Source organism: Lutra lutra, chromosome 10 (assembly GCF_902655055.1).
Source record: "Lutra lutra chromosome 10, mLutLut1.2, whole genome shotgun sequence".
In the NCBI taxonomy this organism is placed as follows: Eukaryota; Metazoa; Chordata; class Mammalia; order Carnivora; family Mustelidae; genus Lutra; species Lutra lutra.
In genome coordinates, this window is record NC_062287.1 from 5,158,428 (window position 1) to 5,167,620 (window position 9,193).

The 9,193-nt window shown below is 41.2% G+C and overlaps 1 pseudogene; it reads left to right on the forward strand.

Annotated features, from left to right (window-relative positions):
* The first annotated feature begins 1,157 nt into the window (after positions 1–1,157).
* Positions 1,158–1,561, forward strand: LOC125079996 (60S ribosomal protein L32-like; annotated as a pseudogene).
* The last annotated feature ends 7,632 nt before the right edge of the window (positions 1,562–9,193 follow it).

Consider the following 9,193-nt stretch of genomic DNA (forward strand, 5'->3'; position numbering starts at 1 on the left):
TGCCCTTTTCCCCCCTATCTGAGAGCTATGAAGAGAGATTCCATCACAGAAATCCAATTATTTGGTGGTGTCAGTTGGAAAATGGTGGCCTAAACATCAGGATATGTGGCTTCTTGCCCCCAAATTGCAACTAACAGATCAGGAGTAGTTGCTTAACTTTTTTAAGCTTGGCTGCCCACCCTAAAATTTCACTGTTGAGCCAAGTATCTTTGAAATTCTCTCTAGCTGAAACATTCCAGAAATTTTATCGGTCTGGTAGTGAAGAGAGAGTGACTATGTTTGAGATTAGCCCCAAATTATCGTGGGGGAACTTCTCCTGCCTCTCCATTGAAGTTCTTGCCTACATCACTTGGTCTAGTTTAAGTATCATCATCGGATGCTGCCCAACGTGAAGACTTCATTTGAAAGGTTTCTAATTTTTTTTCTTTCTTCCTTTTTAAGAAACTTTGTATTTTTTGTCAACACTATTTCCATGTTGTTTGCCTTAGTGCAAGAGTAGCTTAAAAACACTCACTTTATCAAAGAGTTCCAAAAGCCTCAGGGAAACTCCAGCTAAACAAAATTTGAGTAAGTTTCTCTTTCCAGAAAATATAAGACATTATGATGAAGTGTTATAACCAGTTTTAATTAAATAGTATAGTAAGATATATAACTCATATTTCAGGTCTGAGTTCTTCACTTGTTATAATGAGCACTGGGTGTTGTATAATAAGTGACGAATCACTGAATTCTACTCCTGAAGCCAATATTGCACTGACTATTAACTAACTATAATTTAAATTTAAAATTTTAAAGATTTTTTTATTTATTTATTTGTCAGAGAGAGAGAGGGAGAGAGAGCAAGCACAGGCAGACAGAATGGCAGGCAGAGGCAGAGGGAGAAGCAGGCTCCCCAATGAGTAAGGAGCCCGATGCGGGACTCGATCCCAGGACGCTGGGATCATGACCTGAGCCGAAGGCAGCTGCTTAACCAACTGAGCCACCCAGGTGTCCCTAAATTTTTTTTTTTAAAGGACTGAGTTCCTTCCCCTCTCTTCCTCGGCACTGCCTGTGGAGGTGACAGCCATCTCTTACTGGTTTTCTTGTCTTGGGGTTGCTGCTGCAGCCCGACCACCTAACAACAGACTGACCACCATGAGCTTCGAGTCAATGGCATCATGGTTGCCCTCAGACTTCTGGTGAAGTACAAAATCATTAAAAAGAGAACCAAGAGGTTCATCCGGAACCCGTCAGACCAATATGTCAAATTAAGCACAACTGGTGGAAACCCAGAAGCATTGACAATAGGGTGTGCAGAAGATTCAGGAGCCAGATCTTGATGCCCAACATTGGTTACGGAAGCAACAAGACAACAAAGCGCATGTTGCCCAGTGGCTTCTGGAAGTTCCTACTCCACAACGTCAAGGAGCTGGGAGTGCTGTTGATGTGCAACAAAGCTGACTGTGCAGAGACTGCTCACAGTGTCTCCTCCAAGAACCACAAAGATGTGGACAAAACAGCCCAGCTGGCAATCAGAGTCACCAGTCCTGACGCCAGGCTGTGCAGTGAAGAAAATGAATAGACAGCTTGTGTGCATATCACATTTGTGTTAATAAAACCATAAAACTAGCACCCAGCATTTATTTCACTCCTTAAAAAAAAAAAAAAAAAGACAGTTCTTTTTTTGATTGGCACCCAGGTAGAAAAAGACTTCCATTACTTTTTTTTTTTTAAGTCATCATATCTAATATTCAGAAGCACATCTTTGAATTGCAAATAAAAAATAGTACTTACCTGGGGCGCCTGGGTGGCTCAGTGGGTTAAGGCCTCTGCCTTCGGCTCGGGTCATGATCCCAGGGTCCTGGGATCGAGCCCCACATTGGGCTCTCTGCTCTGCAGGGAGCCTGCTTCCTCCTCTCTCTCTCTCTCTGCCTGCCTCTCTGCCTACTTGTGATCTCTGTCTGTCGAATAAATAAAAATCTTTAAAAAAAAAATAGTACTTACCAAAATACATGCCTTATTATTGGGTACTACTGCATCCTTTTCTCCCATAGGAGATATTCCTTCATTCATATCTCCATAGAGGAGGGGTCATGTGATTTATATAGCTAGGACTAAAGATGGGGCTTGCTTTGACTTTTCACTGTAAATAGAAAAAATGTGCTTTTATTTGGGGGATTGATTTACAGATTAAATACAGCCTCAGCCAATAGTCAGATTAATCATTATAGTATAAAAATAAGCTCCTGAAAATATCAGGAGAAGATAGAAAAGATGGGAACAAGTACAGACCTCTTCAAGGAAAATATATTTCATGATACCTATCATGAAATACACATTCTCAGGAAGAGAACACATTATGGCTTAGAGGCTAATCATCAATAATAATCAATGTCAATGATATGATCTTTCATAAGTGGTATTCAAAATGAACTTGTCCAGAACCATTGTTAAAGTTAGTGGATTTAAGACAGGTTGCATTGTGAAGACAAATCATCTTGGGACTTGGCAGGACATGGGGGGGGTGGGGGCTGGGTATCACTTTGCATGTCACTGTAGCATGTGTTGAAAATAGACTTTTTTTTTTTTTCCTCCATGGCCTTTTTGAGGCTGTGTCAGGGGACTCTAAAGCGAGTAAGTGATTGGAAGAGAAATAATTCGCAGGTGGATCTAGGTCAGACAGTATTGTCTGGAGCCTGTGAACATTGCTACCAGACCAGTATCACATCAGGCAGACCCTGGATGAAACAGCTGCTCTGAGAAAAGTCATTTTCACTTTACCCACACAGGGAGAACATAACAAAGTTCTGCATTTTTTAAAATCTGAGGTCTAATGAGAAGACTGCTTTCCACTGATGTTCTAGCCTTGGGTGCAGTCTCATTGCCAGGAAGAAGGTGAGGGTCAAATGGGAACATAATCTGGAAGATCTCTTGATGTTTATGTTTCTAACGCTTCAAAATTTTAGTGACAGTTCCAACATTTTCTTTGAAAATGTATCCAAATAGAACTCTTTTATACAAGCTAACACACTACACAACCTCAGGTTTAGAAATACTATTAGTATTAGTATTAGTATTAGTATTAGTATTAGTATTAGTGGAGGTGTAGAGAGCATCTGAATCTGCAGGTACAAAAAAGCAAATGCTTTTGAGAGAGAATCTATAGATCCAGCGTGGGAACGACTGAGAATAGGGTATAGAGGGTGCAAGGAGAGCTTTCCCTGTAAAGACGGGGAGGAACAAGAACATAAATTAGCAGTTCAAGGGGATTGAGTGAGAATTCTGTGATCCCTCTGAGAAAGTGAAACTGGGAGAACTTGTGAGTCCAGCCAGCACCCAAATCCTTAATAGTATTAGAGATGCAAATCTTGTGGGTTCGCATGTGTGGACGTTGCAGATATGTGGTTCTCAAGCTTTAGGGAAATAAGAATCATCTAGGGAGCAGGTTTAAAAGGTAGCAAGCCAGACCCTACTCCTAGAGATTCCATCAGTAGATTTGGGGTTGGCACAGGAATCCAGGTATCATTCAAATGATCCTCGCATTTTGAGAAAAATACTGTTCTCTTTTGGAGTAAAGGAATCAGCCATTCTCCTATCCCTTTCCTCTGCTTTGAAAAAAAAAAAATCAAACTTTACAAAGTGTTTCATTTTCCCTCTTAAAAGAAATAGCATTGAAATCTTAGCGGAATTCCTTACCACATATCTTTAACACTTTTTTAGGGTTACAATGTTCCAAACATTGTATACACTTTATTTATGTTAATATATTAACTATTGTTTAATGAGTATTTGCTAATTTCCAGGCACTCTAATTAAACGCAGGATATCTAAATAATGTCTAAACTTCCTACAAAGAAAATATTATTCTCTATTGTTCTGGCTAAGAAAATTGTGGCTCACAAAAGTTCGGTAACTTGTCTGGGGTCACAGGTTAATACACAAAATATAGTCTGTGAATCCAAAAACCGTACTTTTTCCAGTGCTTTATTTTAAAATGATCTAATGAATGGGAGATAAAAACATCTCCATGTGACAAATTCCTACAAGTGTATATAAGAGGCTAATGCTGTAGACAGAGCTGTCATTTCTACTTAATTCCCATAGATAACACTGACACATTGAAAATAACTCAAATCACCCATCAATATTCTTGTCCTTTCTTGTCTACTGCTCAGTTGACTAACAAAGAAAAGATGATTCCAGTACTTTGTATCAAACTCTTAGGAAATAAAGTTGTGTATATTACACACCCTATATGTTTGACCTGTAGAGCAATTTAATTATTTGCCTGGAGACCTCTGATATATACTATCTTTTGGCACTTTCAGCCCAGATTAAGGGATTGTGCCTTCTCCCCTAGAGTCACTCATCTGATAATGCAAAGGGGCAGCCCTGTGATTCAAAAGAGCTCTCTGTGGTCAGAGCTGGAAAGAACTGGATTTGCCTCTCAGCTCCACCTCTCATTAGCTCTGTCTTAGGACTAATCAACTGTCCTTTCTGAGCCTTTCTGTCCAGGCTTCTCACTCTTAAGGTATGAATGAAAATGGATACTTAACAAGATAAAAGAAATAAGTTTCTCTTATTTACACACAGTAGGTAGACTGTAGGTTTTGTTTAACTATGGTGTTTATAATGAAGTTTAACCCTAACTTTATACAACTTGAAAAATGGAAATTTCTTCAGTATCACCCTGTTTGTGTAGATGAACTCAGATATGTACTCAACACATTGGGCTTTGCTGAGTCATCCCTAACTACTGTCAAACTATTCACGGTGGTGACAGAGATAGATCAAAAGAAGCAAGCCCCATGAATATTTCATAAAGATGCAAACTGCCTGTTTCAACTGTCTAAAGTTTAAAGGAAGTTTGCTTTGTTCATTACTGTGAGAGAGTTTTCAGAGCACAGATTTCATGCCCCCTCTTCTTATACTGTGGTGAGCAGAGATCATGTATCTAATCAAAGAAACAGGTACATGTCTATTCCCAGGATTATTACAACCAGCCAAGCATTTCTTGATGGATTCAATGGATACTTACCTAGTGATGATGGTCCACCAGCTAGGAACTAAAATTTAGCTTTGAAATGAGACCACCCTCCCCCCGCCCACCACTCACCCATGGACTAAAAAGAAATGAGAGAGACAACAAACTATGTAATGGGATAAGGGCTAAGAACACGTGAGGCTTGAAACACATAAAGAGAATCATCTGGGGATAACCTCCAAGAGGTAATAACACTTAATGGCAATCTTAATAAATGCATTAGCCAGGAAAAGAAAGAGAAGAAAGTTCAGACAAAGGGAAGAGATGTACAAGGTCACAGCACTGTAAGAGAGCATGGCATACTTGAAAACTACAAATAATAAGAGATAGTGGGAAATGAGGGGTGGAGTGGGGCACGTGGGACAGGTAAACAGAAGAGAAGTTACAGGTAGACATAAGTCAGCTCAAAAAGGTCTTCCGTGCCAAAAATTTTTAAAAGACATTCTAAAAGCAAGAAAATGAGGAAACACATCTAGGTGAATGATAGGTAATGCGTGTGGAGGAAAGAGGCACAGAACCAGTTTGGTTTATTTGATCCCTACCTAATGGGGGTACTCTAGGTATTCAGAACAGGATTCTGGGTAGTGAGGTCTCAAGGAGGTAACACACATACCCGCCTGCTAAGGCAGGCTCTGGGATCCCATCCAGGAATGACAGGTCTCACTCACCCAAATGGCTGGTAGGCATGTGGAATGGCACAAGAATTGTGTCCTAGGGACGCACACCTGGGGTGCTCAGTCAGTTGGGTGGCTGCCTTCAGCTCAGGTCATGATGGCAGGGTCCTGGGAGGGAGCCCTGCATCAGGATCCCCGTTCAGCAGGGAGTCTGCTTCTCCCTCCCTCTCCACCGCTTGTTCTCTCTTTTTCTTTCTCTCTCCACGGAAAAAGAAACACCTTTTTTCTGCGAATCTTGCTCTTTTGACTCTAAACAAATAAGAATAGGAAGAAGGTGGAAGAAAATAAAACTGCACATCCAACCTTTACCTTTTCATGTGAGACTGCCTTCTAAAGAGGGATTCTGCAGCAGAAAACCATTTACCATGCTAATGGACATCAAAAGAAAGCTGGGTTGGCAATCCTTCTATCAGATAAATTAGATTTTAAACCAAAGACTAATAAGAGATGAAGAAGGACATTATATCATACTTAAAGGGTCTCTCCAACAAGAAAATCTAACATTTGTAAATATTTACGCCCCTAACATGGGAACAGCCAATTATATAAGCCAATTAATTACAAAATCAAAGAAACACATTGGCAATAATACAGTAATAGTAGGAGACTTTAACACGCCCCTCACTGAAATGAACAGATCATCTAAGCAAAAGATCAACAAGGAAATAAAAGCTCTAAATGACACACTGGGCCAGATGAACATCACAGATATATTCAGAACATTCCATCCCAAAGCAACAGAATACACATTCTTCTCTAGTGCACACAGAACATTCTCCAGAATAGATCACATCCTGGATCACAAATCGGGTCTCAACCAGTACCAAAAGATTGGGATCATTCCTACATATTTTCAGACCACAACGCTTTGAAACTCAAACTTAATCACAAGAGGAAAGTTGGAAAGAACTCAAATACATGGAAGCTAAAGAGCATCCTACTAAAGAAGGAATGGGTCAACCAGGAATAAAGAAGAATTTTTAAAAATTCATGGAACAAATGAAAATAAAAATATAACTGTTCAAAATCTTTTGGATGCAGCAAAGGTGGTCCTGAGAGGAAAGCATATAGCGATACAAGCCTTTCTCAAGAAACAAGAAAGGCCTCAAGTACACAGCCTAACCCTACACCTAAAGGAGCTGGAGCAAGAACAGGAAAGAAAGCCTAAACCCGGAAGGAGAAAAGAAATAATAAAGATCAGAGCAGAAATCACTCAAACAGAAACCAAAAGAACGGTAGAACAGATCAATGAAACTAGGAGCTGGTTCTTTGAAAGAATTAATAAGATTGATAAACCCCTGGCCAGACTTATCAAAAAGAAAAGAGAAAGGACCCAAATAAATAAAATCATGAGTGAAGGAGGAGAGATCACAACCAACACCAAAGAAATACAAACAATTATAAGAACATATTATGAGCAACTATACACCAGCAAATTTGACAATCTGGAAGAAATGGGTGGATTCCTAGAACATATAAACTACCAGAAGTGAACCAGGAAGAAATAGAAAACCTGAACAGACCCAAAACCAGCAAGGAAATTGAAGTAGTAATCAAAAGTCTCCCAAAAAACAAGAGCCCAGGCCCAGACAGCTTCCCAGGGGAATTCTACCAAACATTTAAAGAAGAATTAATACCTATTCTCCTGAAACTGTTCCAAAAAATGGAAATGGAAGGAAAACTTCCAAACTCATTTTAAAATTTATATGGTTGGTTGCCGCTGTACTATGAGCAGCTCAGCTTCTTGTACAAGGTGCTTGAATGGGCAGTCTGGGGGTCATGAGGAGAAGAGACCATTACCCAACAGAGAGCTATCCCAAGGGTGAGATGGTAAGTGGGGAGAACTCTCCTCATTGCTGGGGGTACATGTGGCCAGGTGTTCCCAGACCCAGTGTCAGGTTCCTATGTAAGCCCAGACATGATTCAGATGATTGTTGGTGGCAGGAGGTCCCTCCCAGTGAGTGAGGAGGCATGACGGTGAGGAAAACCAGAGACAGTCCAACTTTGAATATCAGAGGCAGTCAGAACTTGAGACCCGCCCTCATGGGGTATAACTTCTGTCTGGTTGGAGAGGTTCTTTGTGCTTTAGCTGTGATGATACTTTCAATTTCCTGGAATTGCCATGCTGTCTGACCTTTGAAATTCTATTCTTGCTGTTCCCTCTGCCTGGGATTTCTTCCAACAACACCCACCCTATCCTCTCATTGAAGAACTTATGCCATTATAACCACACAGTCATATATCTGTCTCCCCCAGTTAATGAAATGCTCCTTGAGCTGGGGGCTTGCCTGTCTTATTAGCTATTTTATCCCCAGTGATGGTATAATGCCCAACACATTCTAGTTCCATATAAGTACTTATCAAACTGAACGAACTAAAGATCGAACTAAACTAAAGCTAGCGATGGTTCAAGCTCCTGAGCGGGAATACCAAGTAGGATCCAGCCTTCTGGTTGCCGAGAACTAGCATCTTGTTTCAGTGGGTGAGGCCGACACTGAGGGAACTGTGATGATTCAGGTACCTGAGGACTCAGGGAAGGTTGTACATAAAAGGAGACTTACAGAACACCTGGATGTCTCCATCGATGAAGTGTCTGCCTTCGGCTCAGGTCATGATCCTGGGGTCCTAGGATCGAACCCACGTTGGGCTCCCTGCTCTGTGGGGAGTCTCCTTTTCCCTCTCCCTTTGCCCCTCCTCCCCCACTCATGTTCTCTTGCTCATTCTCTCTCAAATAAATAAAGTCTTAAAAAAAAAAAAGGGAAAGGAGACTTAGAAGTCAAACAGGAATTTAGGTATAATGACTAGGACTCCTGAACCTGGAGGAAATCAGATACATTTGCTAATGGCTGTTCTATGCCCACAGAGGCGACTCATAATGTGGTCTGCAAATGGGTCCCATCAGGAGATCCAATCACAGCAAGTGAGGAAGAGAAAGGCAGGAGAGCAGAGAAATTACATAGAGAATTACAGCTGTTACCTTTATCTCATTAGCGTGACGTTCTAGAATGCTAAAGAACGTGAAGGTAAAAACTTATAATCAAATGGTTTGGAGATCTATCATAAAGCATGATTTGTTTGCAGTCCCGACAGAGACGAGCATGGTGCTTTTGTCACCCTGGCGAGTGAGGTCTGTGGTCCTCAGCTCCCACATCTACTAAATGGTGTAAGACGTGGAAAGTGCCCAGTACGGGACTTCATATACAGCAGACTCAGCACATGGCGGCTCTGGTAAGTGTCTGCACCAGCACTGACTGAGGTGATGAGACTTGTCACTCATTTTGTCCACTCCCCCTCCACCTCCATACACACACCTTCTCAAACGCAGGCACAAACAGCCATAGATTGTCTGAGGTCTTCTTAGCGTGAGCGAGAGACTAATAACCCTCTGCCAAGGGCCCCTGAGCCCCGTGTCTAGGAGGAGGCACACTGCACACTAAATTATTAACGTGTGCACATCCCTGTGTGTCGTCTGACTCTAACATAGGAACAGGAGGGC